The sequence below is a fragment of the Aedes albopictus genome, chromosome 2 (assembly GCF_035046485.1).
Source record: "Aedes albopictus strain Foshan chromosome 2, AalbF5, whole genome shotgun sequence".
NCBI lineage: Eukaryota > Metazoa > Arthropoda > Insecta > Diptera > Culicidae > Aedes > Aedes albopictus.
In genome coordinates, this window is record NC_085137.1 from 230,049,285 (window position 1) to 230,065,928 (window position 16,644).

Below are 16,644 nucleotides of genomic sequence, written 5' to 3' on the forward strand. Positions count from 1 at the left end.
CAAAGACAAAGTGGCTGCAATCGATCCCTGTTGTTCAGCTCGAATCCTTTCGAAGCGTGTCCTATGCGCCGACATGAGGGTAGTGATTTCAGTGACGTGGCCTAACTTTGACAAGGTTGGATTTTGGAAATATGGGTTCAACGTGTGACCAATAATTCTTCTTCTTTTCCTTCTTGTTAGGGTAACGTCCCAAATGGAATAAATAGCTTAACTGACAGCTTCCTCTGCCTATGACCATTTTTACATGTGCATATTGTGTAACAGGCACAAAGATGTCCCGTGCCCAAAGAAGTCAAAAAATTCATTACCGTCGTTGGGGGCAAAAATGGGTCAAAAATGCATACATCCACCCACATCTTTTGCTTCTTTGCATGAAAATGTCTTTGATCACTGGAATGTGATCTTTGGTATTACATGCACAAATAATGATAAAATGTTTGAAGTTCGTAAATTTTTCTTGAAACTACAAGTGTATGGCATATGATCCATTCCCACCCCTTCAAGGGTTAAAATGGGTCTAGGAAACTGAATTTATTTTTCATTGACAACAAAACCAGTTAGTAAATACTACTTGCCAATAATATGTTATGAGTTTGAGTAGCTAAAATGTATAAAACCAACTAAAAGTGTGATGTTTCATCGATCCATAGAAGTAGCATTTCAAAAAGCCTTCAATTTCAAGCTTATCTCGATGATTTATCAACAATTAATTATTTGCTCTAGAAACCTTATTTTTTGACAGGAACATCTGGAAACTACGAGGATGACACCATAGAATTTTTGATTCGAATTATTCGATGAGATAGTACAGATAATGTTTTGTCCCAATCTCTTCCCTCTGACCCATTGTCACCCCCAACGACGATACAAAAAGATTCTGGAACGACCACGAATCCAACTGATCCCGAGCAGAAGATAATAACAAGAGAATAACATATCAAGGTATTTATCTTAAATACTACTATACTTTGATATGCCCTTGCTTAGGTGGTAATAAGAGGCAAAATAACAAAAACGAATACCAAAATTTAGTATAAATAACACCTAGAAAATAACAAGGTTTATTATTTCAATAATAAATGCATACCTAAAATTCCAAGTGCTGTATTTGTTATCCCAAAGTTATTGAATAACAAACTAATAACATTTCTTGTTATTAAATGTTTCATTTGTTCGATGACTTCATGATGTAATAACAAATCTTGTTCTTCGGTTATGTTCACTGGTAAACCAACAAATACCACATCAATACCAGACTCTGCTCAAATACCTCCAACAGTTATTGTGATGTTCTCATAACATTTCGTAGAATAACGCAGCAATAACAATTTTAGGTATTAGAGCACATCTTGGTCTTCGCATGGTATTTGTAAGGTATGCCCTTCTGCTCGGGATCACCGTCTACATAACCTTGTTATACATCTAAGCGTTTGCCGCTTTGTGGGCCCTTTATGTTTTCAGGCTTTTTTCAAGGCTAAGGAAAATTGATTCCAAATTCAACTCAAGAGGTAACAATATTTGTTTCTTCAAGATATGATCAGTAGTTTATTTGAAATGTTCTTAAGAGTATTGGACGCAGTGGCTCAATTTCCCCAACAGGGGAGGAAAAAAAATAACACATTGGATATTTTAGAAGTACTGTTATTGTTTCAGTGGGTCATATTCTAATTAATTTAAAAACTTGCTCGCGGGTCGCTGTTTGGTGATCACTGCTAAATTGTTTATTTTTGGATATTGAAACCAGATTTCGATGCAGGCCGCATTTCTTAAATGATTTGGTTATTTCACACGTTCCCGGTTACATCTTCCTGAGCTCAGCTGTTTCCACAGAGTACGCATCAATTCTACAAAACTGCTTCATTCCACCCACATCTATATTACTAGGTATACAGTGAATTGCCCATTTATTTTCATTTTGCAGCATTGTCGAATCCGACAAGTTGGATATTTACGTATCGGGCCGTAGTGCAGTATGGTATGTGAACACTATTTTTAACAAACTATTTCACAGCCAACCGGTTCCGTCAATAATTAGCATCAGGCGTGATGGACGCTATTTTGTCGGACGGTCCTCCGGCGCAAAACCATTTAACTGAACAAATCGATGTAGGTATTTGTTTTGTTGAAAGCTCTCGGTTAGAATGCTTTGTTCAGAAATTTTATGGAGACGACATCAAGTAAATTTGTCCCTTGTTCAAATTTTCAGCATAAGCTTTTCCAGGGTCATAGTCAAGGGCCCATATGGAAGATGCGGTAAGTGCACGGGTATTCAGCACGACCATACTGAGGATAATAGTTTCGATTCTCAGTCGGTCCAGGAACTTTTTGTAAAGGAAATCCTAGACTTTCTGGATATAGAGCAATTTTATGCTTTCCGACGGGCTTGGTGGTCTAGTGGCTACCGCTTCTGATTCATATGCAGAAGGTCATGGGTTCAATCCCTGGCCCGTCCCCTTTCATCCTACTTTGTATCTTTCTATCCACTTCCTCTCTCTTTCTTCTCTACATATACAACTCATGTATATTCATATGTCCATAGCCATCGCTAGAACCAGAAACGAATTGGAAAAAAGTCGTTTCCCTCCCTTCCAATTTCCACTCACAGCACAGTGTATATAACGCCTACAAGTTATGCAACCAAAGCGTGCTGTGCCGCTTGACCTTATTCACCTCATTCACCACACAATCTATCGCCTTACGAACACTATAAATAACCCCCTATCCATGGATCGCATCACCGACCCAACGGTGACTCCCAGATCTCCCATCCTTTCCGTCTAACAAATACCCCAGTCTGTGCTGGTTGTGGGGATGCAGAGGTGCTCTCGGTCTTTAGTAGCAACAACCAGCACACTCTAACATTCCTTTCCCTTCCCAACTGACTATAAGGACGTGGCCGGCGCCGTTATTGATCCAAAATGTATGAGCTGCTAGAATTGCACTTTGAGAATAAGTGGAGTGTCCCAGCCCTTATTCATTTGGATCTCCGTGCAATTGGTACCAGCTCAGATCAATCACGGAGTAGCAACCATTGACATGTAGTCAGATTTGATCGTTGATCGATAGAGCAATTTTGTGCTTTCTACACGAACACATGCAAAATGGACATTGACAAAAAAATACTCAGTGGAAGTGTTCATGGAACACTTGGCTCAGAAGCAGGCTTTGTCCCAGTTGGGATGTTACTCCAAAAAAAAGAAGAAGAAGAAGAAGAAGCTGCCCGGTGTGCAATTTATACGCATAAGAAGCTGTTCCACAAGTTATAAAGAGTGAGAAGTCAACAACTAAGTGTAAGGAGTATGAACAGTGAAGAATGAGGAGTGAGTGGCGTAAAATGATATCAATGACGATGGTGACGTTGAAAGTAAGCTGTGAGGAGTAATTAGGAAAAAGTGAAAAGTATGGAGCAGTGAGAAGTGAGGAGTGTGCTGTGAATGATCAAATGTGAGAAGTGGAAAGTGTGAATCTGTGAGGTATGTGCAGTACAGACTTAAGAGTGAACAATAAAGAGAGGTAAATAAAAAGTGAGAATTTAGAAGTGAGTAATATGAAATGAGCAGCTAGATGAGCAGTGTTCCTGGTTTCCAATTTGTCAGTCAACAGCGAACGGTTGTCGCTTTAGTTTGTGAGCATGCTTCTCAGTGACGATAGCAAACTCCGATAAACGGTTGAATGCCTCACTTGGAAATTATTTATTAGTCCTCATTCGCATCACTAGCGATTCGTCATTGCGATTGAAATTTAAATGGAATTTAGCAGAGGAAAACGTTCTTTTTTGCATTTTTGTCATATTTTTATTTGTCTAAAACGATCTAACTAATGACGTTGAAGTATGCCTAAGATATGCCGAAAAACTTTACCGAAGACCGAAGTGATCCGACACTTGTGGAAATAGTTATAACGTACAGATTGCCCGGTGGTGCTTAACATTTATCATGTAAAGGAATAACATCAATAATAGTATCTTAATTTTTGACCTGAATTTACAGTTCAGTTTTAGAAATAGTTGTTGGAAATCGCAAATAATATCTAACCTGTGAAAAGGTTGTAAGTTATTTAGTTACAAACAAGAATTTACCAGTTTTGCTAAGTTCAGTGGTTTCCAACCTACGGTTATGGACCAAGCAAATTTCTCACGAACCGTAGGTACGAAGATGAGTGGAAAGGTTTTTCGGATTCCGCACATCAGAAAATATTTATCACAGTGTATTTGTATACAAAAATCAGTGGTTCCCAATCTGGGTCAGGGGCCAGAAGCATTTCTAAAGAATCAAAAGTGTTAGGAAATGTTTTTCGGAATTAATCATCTCAACGATCAGTATCTCTAATATAGATACGATGGTAGTTGCGACTGTAACATGATATTGACTTTTATTTGCGGCTATCTCAGTCATACAATTTATTAGACATTACTGATTAGTTTTACCCGACGTTTCGGCCATTGGACGTGGCCTGTGCTGCCCATAATCGCATAGTTGACGTAAGCGCCACTGTAGTTTTCAATACAGATTTGAAATTTTACCAATGATTAATGAAAAGTTTATGTTTTTTCACATTGATGTCCAGCTAGTGATTAGATCTTGTGCTCTATTGAATAAAACTGGTCACAATTATGCACATTTGATAGATATTAGCTTTTAAATGCTGACATTGTCAAAGGTGGTTACGTCAACTATGCGATCATGGGCAGTGTGGGAAAAAGGGCTTTTCTCTTGAAAGAGCCCAATGACCGAAACGTCAGGTGAAATAAATTAGTAACGTCCAATTAATTGTATGACTGAGATAGCCACAAATAAAAGCCTAATGTAGATATGTTGAAAACAATCAGTTTCAATCTATGGTCACGGACCACGTGAATATCTGAAGAACCTCAGGACCGTGATGACGAAATGGACATATTTTTCGGATTCTATGCCTTTGAAGTATAGTCCAGTGGTTCCCTATTTGACGTCATGGGCCACAGGAATTTCTGAAGCTCTGGAAGTGCTAGGAAGCAGTGCAAATATTTTGCGGATTGTTCATCTCAACTCAGTACACAACTCAACTATCAGTATATTTAATATAGATTCATTTCAGAGGTTTTAGTGGTTTCCAATTCATGGTAACGGGCCACGTGAACTTCTCAAAAACCATAAATTTGAGGATGAAAGGAAAAATTTTTTTTAATCACGTTTGCTCCGTGAGGCTGATTGATTACAATATAATTGTTCTGCAAAACTCAGTGGTTACCAATCTGGATTCACGGGCTACAAGAATTAAATTTAGACTCATGGGCCAAGAGAATTTCAGGAGATTTCAGGTTGTTTTAGGAGTTCTCAGGATGTCCCAAGAACATTTAGAGGCGCTCCTAGGGGTCTCAGTGTCATTTCAGGGGCTCTCTGGTAGACCTAAGGGGGTGCAGGGGCGTTTCAGGCGTTCTAAGAAGCGTTTCAGGTGTTTTCGCGGAGTTTGAATAGGGACTCAATGGGTGTCAGGGGCGTTTCAGGACTCTCAGGAGTTTTTGGGATTCTTAGGAGATTCCGGGAGAATTATAAGAGTGGTCCAGGGGGAGCTCTTAGGGAGATCCCATGAGGGATCAGGAGCGTTGCAGAGGTTCTCGGGAAGTTCCTGAGAGAGTTCCAGGGAGTCCCGGAGTCATTTTAGGAAGTTTCAGGCGTTCTCAGAGGGGTTTGAAAGAGATCTCAAGAGGCCTCATGGGCAGTTCAAGTGGACAAAGGGCATCTGAACGGCCGAAATATGGTCTACGTCAGCGTTTCTCAAACTATGGGTCGCGACCCACTGGTGGGTCGCGGGCTGAAATTTGGTGGGTCGCGAAAGCTTGAGCGATACTTACTTACCTTACCTTACTTACCTTACTTACCTTATGTCTTACTGTAAGAATATTTGTAAATTTGCAAGCACTTTCTTATAGAATAGGCAGAGATATTTTAAGGAACTAGATTTCTTCATAACTCAATTCAATTTTTGTATTATGAGTCTTCGCCCGGAGAATATTGATCATTGAAGCTACTGTCTGCGTTCTGATTTCGATTCTAAAACAATGAGTTTTCAATCGGAATGTTTAAAGATGCTGGGAAAATTTGAGATTTTTTGTTCTGAAAAATGCTTTCATGACAGATTTTTGAGTTTGACAATTGAGTTGAAGTTGTTGCTTGCAATTTGCATTTTCAGTTAGATTTAAGTTCAGTAGTTTGAATTGCAGAAAAAAATAAATACTTATACCTATAAATAATAATTAGCAAAAAAATACCACATTTCGACAAGAAACCACCGAAAGTTAGATAATCCTCACCAAACATTGGTAAAGCTTAACTTTAGAAAAATTTTGACAATTTGAACTTTTACAGATATCAGAATAGCTAAATAAGTGCTTGCAACCAAATAGAAATAAAAAAAGCGTATGAAGGATAGAATTACAATTTCAAGAAAACTTTTCAGATTATCCAGTTCTACAATTCAAAAACGAGAAAAAAAAACAAAAAAATGCCTTGTTCAGACTTACTTTCCTTTGGAATTAAATTTTGAAAATTCTTCAATGTAATAAAATTTTCACTATGCCTCCAAAAAGTTTGTATGAACTAAACGATTCCTTTCGCTATAAAATGTTGTATACATTACCTAAAATCTGTGAAGTGCTGTTTTGCTGCATGGAGCCATACTGTTTAAATTTGCATTATAAACATGCCAACTTATCTCAAATTCTCAAGACCACTTGATACTGAACGCTTGGGCCAGTCTAAATTTTCAAAAATAGCTTATGTTACGTGCTGGTGGGTCGCCAAATTCTATTACAATCCAAAGTGGGTGGCAAGCTGAAAAAGTTTGAGAACCCCTGGTCTACGTGATTTACTTGCAGACCCATATTAGATTACTATATGCCAAATAGACTGTTACTTCAGCTTGGGAACTACTAAGGTTTGTAACACTCCTTGATCCTTGAGAACTCCTAAGACTTTCGGCTTTTGAGAAATCAGCATGGCCGGTGCTCCAAATTGGGAATATCTGACATTTACAACACCAGTATATTGTAATAAGTACTACTTGAGACGCAGAATCTCAAAAACATTCACACCTTCTCCTCGGACTTTCGGTTCCTGTAAAATTAGCATGACCCGTGACCCCAGCTTGGGAACCACTGAGCTTTGACACGCCACTATACTGTGATAAATGCTTCTTGCCTCGAGATGCAGAATCTGAAAACATTTTTCACTTTCTGATCGTACTTTCAGTTCTGGAGAAATTAGCATGGCCCGTGGCCTCTACTTGGGAACCCCTGATCAGTGCGATACCACTTAATTTTAATGCAGTACATGCTTCTTGAGACGCAGAATCCGAAAAAAATCTTACGCTCTTCAAGAGCATTTGGATCTTGAGATGTTCGCGTGGCCTCAAATTCCACATGTTAGTTGTCTCCGAATACCTAGAACCCCAATTCACGCCTAATAAGCATAAATGGAGTGAGCGTTATTTGGGAATTAGTTCCAAAATGTGGTGAGGGGGGGGGGGGGGGGGGTATGGGTCAGGAGTTGCTTAATTTAAGTTTGACGCAAGTAAAGTTAGTGTATCCAACCCATCTTCGGATAATTTACACCCTACGTGCCCGAAAAGACATTATGTTCCCTCTAGCTGTGGAGTAGGTTGCTGCTCTTGTTTTGAATTAAATTTGAAAGCCGAATTTCTAAAATTCAACAAATGCGAAATTCCTACAGTCGCTTATGGTAGTCGATTTCTACGGTGCATTATTCTGCAATTGGCATATTTCATGTGACACAAGCAGACTCAAGTTCGCTAATGTAATTTGACTGGTTAATTTCCAAAAAACTGTGGAGACTATCATTTTGCGAACGGATTCACACAACACAATATTCTGCACGTGGCTGCCGTTGTCCAAGGTTGAGGACGTTCGTTCGTTGCCACTTGTTGTCCCTGCGCTGAAAAGCATGTTGCACGTATCGCAAAGTAGAGGGGAAAACTCATTACAACATTCTGGTTCAATGCTTCAGTTAGCTACTCCCTGATGGTCCATTTAGTACACGATTGGCATGCTGGAAGTCTAGTTCGAATGACAGTTTTCTGAAATGCACTCAATTTTCCATGTCAAGCTGCATTAGATTGGAGTAATGAAAACTAGTTAACGGTGCTGTTGTTTGTTCGAAGTTGTCCTCAATTATGTAATGACTCGGGAGCAGGGGTAGTGGATATGACTTACAAGCTTATTAGTCTATCTAAGGTACACCGGGGCATGTGGAAATGGGTAGGACTAGATGAAACAGCGGGTTAACATGATGCTTTCTAATGATGGTAATCATTTTGATTTCCATAACACATAGTTTTTGATTCAAGCAATCTTATAGCGAAGGATAAATTTTCAAATTTGATTGAAATTTGATTGATTCAAAACTTCGCGTTTCATCTTGCCCCGGTGTATCTTATCCTATTATGCACCTATTTTGGGCACTTACTGCTATAACTAAGTCAACTTCATACCAAATGATTTGAATTTTTGTATAGGGTTTGATACTGAACGTATCTCACCGTGTGCCAAAAAATAAGCTATTATAATAATTTAGGTATAAAATTGACTTATAGTTACAGTGGCAAGTGCCCAAATTAGGGACACCTGCCCAAATGGTACAAGGCCGTATGTTGTAATTTTTCAAAACACAACTATTAACCCTCGAGTGATTGCGCATGAGATAAGAACAAAAAGCGAGATTTTTGTTCTCAGCATTAGTGTGGTGGTGGTGGTAGTCAACCGCGCGAGCTACGGAAGGTTAAGACTGTTTGCCATGATGCTCTTCTCCTTTGAATATTAAGCGTAATTTAAAACGATGGAGTTTTTTCTTTATATTTCGTGGACTTGAATTGATTATTATCCATTTTGAGTATATACATATATTAACAGAACCTAACACAAATCTTTTTTTTAAATTTCAGATATTCATCATACTACAGCGAAATACTACCATCCATTCAAATTAGGTAAGTACTAAATCATCAATGAATTTGTCCTCATATTAGGCACCTTACAGAGTGATGCGTGTTATACCGTATACCGTATAACTTATACGTAACAGCACGAAGAAGCTGTAATTCGCTGTTATTGTTTGTAAAATCAAATTATTAAATAATCTGACTTCGAAAAGAGTTTGTATTTGTGTAATGCCTTTCAAATACTTTTCCTCCGTGTTAGCATATCGTTAACACTTATGGTTACACTAGTTTATAGCGTTTTTGAACTCTTTAAGCTGTTGATCATTTTTAGTGTAGAATCAGTTGTAAGTACTTAATAAGCTTCAAAAAAGTCGTGTTACAAAGGAAAGTCTTATTAACGTAAGCCACATTCCTATAGCAAAACAAATATTATCATTTTCACACCATTACAATACTCATCAGTAGGCTGAAATGCCACTAATTTATCGAAACTCCCCATCTGCTAGACCTAGTCTAGCTGGTCACCAGCTCTCGTTAAAAGTTCATCTTTCCTACAATCAAACGGCTGTGGTTGGGCCATTTTACGAAGTTGGCGAAACATCAAGAACCAGCCAAACACTGCCGACCCAAACATCCAATTAAATTTCACTTCAGATTATTTAGCAAATATTCGCCTCCACCGCATTCTCCAATTTCCCTGCTAGAGATGATGGTGCATACACCTACCTACCGAACAAGAGAAAAGGTGGGGATGCTGATCTAGAAATTTGCTCAGAACGATGCAAAAACTATCGGGGTTGGTCGGTTAGATGGTCGGTCGGAGGTGGCACGTGTCTGTACATAAACGGCCCGACATTTAATTGACTCTGTTAGATAAACGATTTTCAAGCGGTATTCGCTGGAGCATTGACTGGGGTTGAAATATTGATGAATATGGAATTGAATTTATTATAATTGAGGGGTCCAGATGCAAAGGGGTGTAAGTGACCATTTTGTCGATTATGAACTGAGCATATCAAGAAATTCTTCAGATTGGAACTTTTTAAGATTAATTTTACGATGTTTAGAAAATAAGGTCTATTTTGTAATTCCATACATTTTGTATTAGATGAAAAACTTTAAGGCTCATTTACTTGAAAGTGGGTTTTGTTATTTGCATACCTTTGCTTATTAACCACCTAAAATATTGGTTCGTTACGACTATACTTAGGGCGAAACGGGATTCATTTCCTGATGTTTTTGTTCTTATTTTTTTTAAATTTATTAAAAAAAATACGGCCACTAGACCACCAGTGGCTACCGCTTATGATTCGTATGCAGAAGGTCATGGGTTCAATCCCTGGCCCGTCCCATTCCCCCAACTTTGTATCTTACTATATACTTTCTCTCTGTCCTCTAGATATACATCTCATGTATATTCACATGTTCATAGCCATCGCTAGAACAGAAACGGGTTGAAAAGGCCGTTTCCCTTCCTCCCTTCCTTCCAAACTTTCACAGAATAGTGTCTTAATCCTATTAGATAACGCCTACAAGTTATGCAGATTGTCGCCTAAAAATAGAAGATCACCAACGCTTACACACTGAAGATGCCTGCTAGTCCCCAGCAGATATCTCATTGGTTCCTTGTGTGAGTGTAGCTGGTCTGGCGATACTGGAGTAGCATCTACGGGCGGTCAATCAAGCTCAAGCTAAAGCTCAAAGCGTGCTGTGCCACTTGACCTTATTCACCTTATTCACCACACAATCTATCACCGTACGAACACTATAAATAACCCCCAATCCATGGAACGCATCACCGACCCAACGGTGACTCCCAGATCTCCCATCCTTTCCGTCTAACAAATACCCCCCAGTCCGTGCTGGTTGTGGGGATGCAGAGGTGATCTCGGTCTCTAGTAGCAACAACCAGCACACTCTAACATTCCTTTCCCTTCCCAACTGACTATAAGGACGTGACCGGCGCCGTTATTGATCCAAAATATATGAGCTGCTTGAATTGCACTTTGAGAATAAGTGGAGTGTCCCAGTCCTTATTCATTTGGATCTCATAGTACAATTGATACAAGCTCAGATCAATCACCATTGACATGTATAGTCAGATTTGATCGTTTTGATCGTTTTTATTATTATTTTTTTAACTTATTAAATTTATTTATTGTATCTCCTCATCTGATCTGCTTGAACCTCAATTTAAACCCTAAAAACCACCCCCCCCCCCGCGCCCGCCCCATCCCGTGGCTACGCTGCTGTCTCGGAAACTTCTTTTGAAATATCTTCCGCGATTCTTTCAAAGATTCCTTTAACATTCTCATTAATCTTCATTAATAAAATGTAATAATAATAATAACCGTACACATCGTAGTTGCTACTTCGTGATTGACCAGAACAATCGAAGATGCACAGAGAACCATGAATGTTTTTTTTTATTTATTTTTTTATTTGTGAATTTTACTTACTTACCTTACCGGTCAGGCTAAGGCCGGGGTGGCCTCTGCTGTACATAGTAGCCGCCTCCATTCCACTCGGTCCATGGCTGTTTGTCTCCAGTTCCGCACTCTGCGTAGGGTCCGCAGATCGTCCTCCACTTGGTCGACCCACCTAGCTCGCTGCGCTCCACGTCTTCTTGTACCGGTCGGATGACTCTCGAGAACCATTTTAGTCGGGTTGCTATCCGACATCCTGATGACGTGACCCGCCCACCGTAGCCTCCCGATTTTCGCGGTATGGACGATGGTTGGTTCTCTTAGCAGCTGATGCAGCTCGTGGTTCATTCGCCTTCTCCAAGTCCCGTCCTCCATCTGCACTCCGCCGTAGATGGTACGCAACACCTTCCGTTCGAAAACTCCAAGGGCGCGTTGGTCCTCTGCACGTAGGGTCCATGTTTCGTGCCCATAGAGGACGACCGGTCTAATCAGCGTTTTGTAGATGGTTAACTTCGTGTTACGGCGAACTTTGTTCGATCGTAGAGTTCTGCGGAGTCCAAAGTAAGATCGATTTCCTGCCACAATGCGCCTCTGAATTTCTCTGCTGGTGTCGTTGTCGTCGGTCACCAGTGAGCCCAAGTACACGAATTCTTCAACCGCCTCGATTTCATCACCGTCGATATGAATTCGGGGTGGCGGGCGCGGTGATTCCTCCCTGGAGCCCTTTGCCATCATGTACTTTGTCTTCGACACATTAATGACTAATCCGATTCGCTTGGCTTCACTCTTTAGTCGGATGTACGTTTCCGCCATCGTCTCAAATTTACGAGCAATAATATCAATATCATCGGCGAAACCAAGCAGCTGAACGGACTTCGTGAAAATCGTCCCACTCGTGTTTATCCCCGCTCTTCTTATTACACCCTCCAAAGCAATGTTGAACAGCAAGCACGAAAGACCATCACCTTGCCGTAACCCTCTGCGAGATTCGAAGGGACTCGAGAGTGTCCCTGATACTCGAACTACGCACATCACTCGATCCATCGTCGCCTTGATCAACCGTATCAGTTTATCCGGGAATCCGTATTCGTGCATAATCTGCCATAGCTGTTCTCGATCGATTGTATCATACGCCGATTTGAAATCGATGAACAAGTGATGTGTGGGCACGTTGTATTCGCGGCATTTCTGCAACACCTGGCGGATGGCGAACATCTGGTCCGTTGTAGCGCGTTCACCCATAAATCCAGCCTGATATTGCCCCACGAACTCTCTTGCAATCGGTGATAGACGGCGGCATAAAATTTGAGAGAGTATCTTGTAGGCAGCGCTCAGTAGTGTGATCGCGCGGTAGTTCCCGCAATCCAACTTGTCGCCCTTTTTGTAGATGGGACACACGATACCTTCCATCCATTCCTCCGGTAATACTTCCTCCTCCCAAATCTTGGTAATGACCCAGTGTAGTGCTCTCACCAGTGCTTCTCCACCGTATTTTAGAAGCTCGCTTGGTAGTTGATCTGCTCCAGCGGCCTTGTTGTTTTTCAACCGGCCAACCTCCTCCTCAATCTCTTGAAGGTCAGGGGCTGGAAGTCTTTCGTCCTGTGCACATACTCCTAGATCTGTTACCACGCCACCTTCGGTACTTGCAACGTCGCCATTGAGGTGCTCATCGTAATGCTGCCGCCACCTCTCGACCACCTCACGCTCGCTCGTGAGAATATTCCCGTGATTATCTCGGCACATGTCGGCTTGTGGCACAAAGCCTCTGCGCGAGCGGTTCAGCTTCTCGTAGAACTTTCGTGTGTCCTTAGCGCGGTACAGCTCTTCCATCGCTTCGCGATCTCGTTCTTCCTGCTGGCGCTTCTTCATCCGGAAGACTGAGTTCTGCCTGTTCCGCGCCTGTTTGTAACGTGCCTCATTCGCTCTCGTACGGTGTTGCAGCATTCTCGCCCATGCTGCATTCTTCTCGTTTTTCAACTGTTCACATTCGCCGTCGTAAAAGTCGTTTCTGTGATTCGGAGTCGCGAAGCCTAGTGCTGTAGCCGAGGTACTACCTATGGCGGATCGGATGTCCCTCCAGCCATCTTCAAGTGTAGCTGCGCCAAGCTGCTCTTCCGTTGGTAGGGCCACTGCTAACTGCTGCGCGTAGTCTTGAGCCACTTCTACGTTACGAAGTTGCTCGATGTTGAGCCGTGGCGTTCGACTTCGACGTGTGGTGATAACTGTCGAAAGTTTTGAGCGCATGCATACAGCGACTAAGTAGTGATCCGAATCTATATTCGCACTGCGGTATGTGCGGACGTTGGTTATATCTGAGAAGAATTTACCGTCGATTAGAACGTGGTCGATTTGGTTTTCTGTTTGTTGGTCGGGTGATCTCCAGGTGGCTTTGTGGATATCTTTGCGGGGGAAGAAGGTGCTTCGGACTACCATACCACGGGAGGCTGCAAAGTTTACGCATCGCTGGCCGTTATCATTCGATACGGCGTGCAGGCTGTTTCGCCCGATTACCGGTCTGTACATTTCCTCCCTTCCTACCTGCGCGTTCATGTCGCCGACAACGATTTTCACGTCACGCGGCGAGCAACCATCGTATGTTTGCTCTAACTGCGCGTAGAACGCTTCTTTCTCGTCATCGGGTCTCCCTTCGTGTGGGCAGTGGACGTTAATGATGCTGTAGTTGAAGAAACGGCCCTTAACTCTCAACATGCACATCCTTGCGTTGATCGGCTGCCACCCGATCACACGTTGTCGCATCTTGCCCAACACTATAAATCCTGTTCCCAGTTAATTGGTGGTGCCACAGCTTTGGTAGAAAGTAGCCGCTCGATGCCCGCTTTTCCACACTTTCTGTCCAGTCCAACAAAGTTCCTGCAACGCCACGATGTCGAAGTTGCGGGGATGTAGTTCGTCGTAGATTATCCTGTCACATCCTGCGAAACCTAGTGACTTGCAATTCCATGTTCCAAGTTTCCAATCGTAGTCCTTATTTCGTCGCGTGGGTCTTTGCCGATTGTATCGAGTCGTATTTTCTCCTATGTTATTCGCAATGGGGTTTTTTACGGGTGGCTTATTGGGCCTACGCCAACACTCCTGTCTCGCCGGAGGGCCATCGTGCCAGTTCTGTTTAACGTCCCAACCAACACTGGGACGACCACGCTGATGGGGCTACCACCTTGGATCTAGCTGGGCGTGGTGCAGCGTTTCTTACTCAGCCGCTGGATGCCAGAACAGACGCTGTTTGAGCCGCACCTCCTTGGTGAACAGACACTCGGATCGTACCTCCTCAATCTAGCTGAAGTCAGAAGGACAACAGTGCCCAGGCTGCACTATCAGCTAAGCACACAACTCTTAGCTGGCGGTCTTTGTCATCGCTTGACCCGTGGAAGCATGAGGTAGGAACTTGTGAGGACCAGAGCTATATTGGACGCTCTCCTTATCGACTCACCGTTTAGCAGCCCAATTTGTGAATTTTAACTTAGGCCAATTCTTCACACAACCATGAATGGTACTTGGGAATAGCTACACACTCTCAATGCGCACAATTCGAGAGTTTAATATTTGAAAGTCAATAACGGCGCCTGTCACGTCCTTACGGTCATCGGGAAACTAGAAACCGTGGAATCCACAGCATCCCCACAGTTGTCTCGGGAAGAAGTATTTGTTAGTAGCGGAGGGTATGGCGTGGATCTTGGAGCCACCTTTGGTAGGGGACATGATCCACTAGTTATATGAAAATAGAAGACGCGGTCTTCAACACGATTATGATTTATTTGGTTGCGATGACTACCACACATAATAATATGAGTAATGCACATACGTCAATGGTCGTTCAGTATTAAACGTGTAAGCGCATTCATCGTTTATTTAACCGACCTAACCACGAAAATTGAAGGGCCCATATAGCCGAGGCGGTAAACGCACGGGTATTCAGCACGACCATGCTGAGGGTGACGGGTTCGATTCCCGGTCGGTCCAGGATCTTTTCGTAAAGGAAATTTCCTTAACTTCCTTGGGCATAGAGTATCTTCGTGCCTGCCACACGATATACACATGCAAAATGGTCATTGGCAGAGGAAGCTCTCAGTTAATAACTGTGGAAGTGCTCATAGAACACTAAGCTGAGAAACAGGCTTTGTCCCAGTGAGGACGTTATGCCAAGAAGAGAGAGAGAACCACGAAAATTGTCACGTGCTTCTGATCCCGCATTCAATACTCGCGTCCCCATCACACTACTTGGAGATTTTTTCGGGCATTTCTGTGAAAAACTAGCTGTTCCCGGCAAACTTTGTCTGGCCTACTGCGTTCTTTAACGTTCCATATGAAAGTTTCAAATCTCAAATTCGTGTAAAATAAAGGAAAAATCAATTTCAAAAAATCACAATTTTAAGTGTTTTTTGCCTCACGAACCTTCCTAGATGCTACGCCGATTTCTTTGGACAGTTCCTTTGAAAGTTTCCCAAGTCATTGTTTTAGGAAAATCCCCCACAACTTTCCGACTTGAATTTGAATGCTCATTCCGATTATTTTGTTGATTCTTGCGATATTTTTTTAGACTTTTCCTCAAAAGCTCAATTGGTCTCTTTTTAGCATTTCCCTTGAGAATCGATTCTGTAATTCTTTTCGAAATTACATGAAGTGTCAATTCTTCGTTTACTCTTTATTTAGGAATTCCTTTGCAATTTCTTTGTAAATTTCTTTGTAAATTTCTATAGCATCTTTTTTTGTTTTTTTTTCTTCATAAGATATACTTTGGGAAATAACGTAAGGGATTTGTCAGGCAAATTTGTCTATTTATTCGAAAATTTGTTGGGGTACTCCTTCAGCAAATCTTTTGGAAATTCAATTGATAATTCATTTTTGAAATATCTTCGGTAGTTCTTCGTACAATTTCATAGCAAATTGCTTCAGCCACTCCGTGCGAGTATTCTTGAATTTCAAAATAATTTTTCGGAGCGGCCGAAAGAATTTACAAAGAGATTTCCAAAAGAGTATCCGAGAAGTACGCTGAAGGAATAGTACACTCAAACCTCTATTTAGGTAGGATCCATTTAGGTAAAATCTACTTAGGTCCCTCCATTTAGGTAACGTTACCTAAATGGAATTTGATTGTCATTGGTCATCATTGATGACGTCAAACCCGACATCAACCTATCATTAACCTGTTTTCATTTTGGCCGGCAAACCCAATATAGACCCAACAGTTGTTCGATGTTGGTCCAACAGTGGCCCAACATACGATAAAAATTGACCCGATATTCAATATTTTTTCAGTCTGGCGGAA

At 41.6% G+C, this 16,644-nt stretch overlaps 1 protein-coding gene across 20 annotated transcripts in view; it reads left to right on the plus strand.

Moving 5' to 3' along the window:
- Positions 1–16,644, plus strand: part of LOC109412368 (sodium/hydrogen exchanger 3) — a 325,551-nt gene that overhangs the window by 115,906 nt on the left and 193,001 nt on the right. For all 20 annotated transcript variants that reach the window (XM_062851305.1, XM_062851307.1, XM_062851290.1 and 17 more), the window contains exon 2: positions 8,938–8,982. The gene's annotated coding sequence lies outside the window, so the exon portion shown is untranslated. The remainder of the gene's footprint in view (positions 1–8,937; positions 8,983–16,644) is intronic.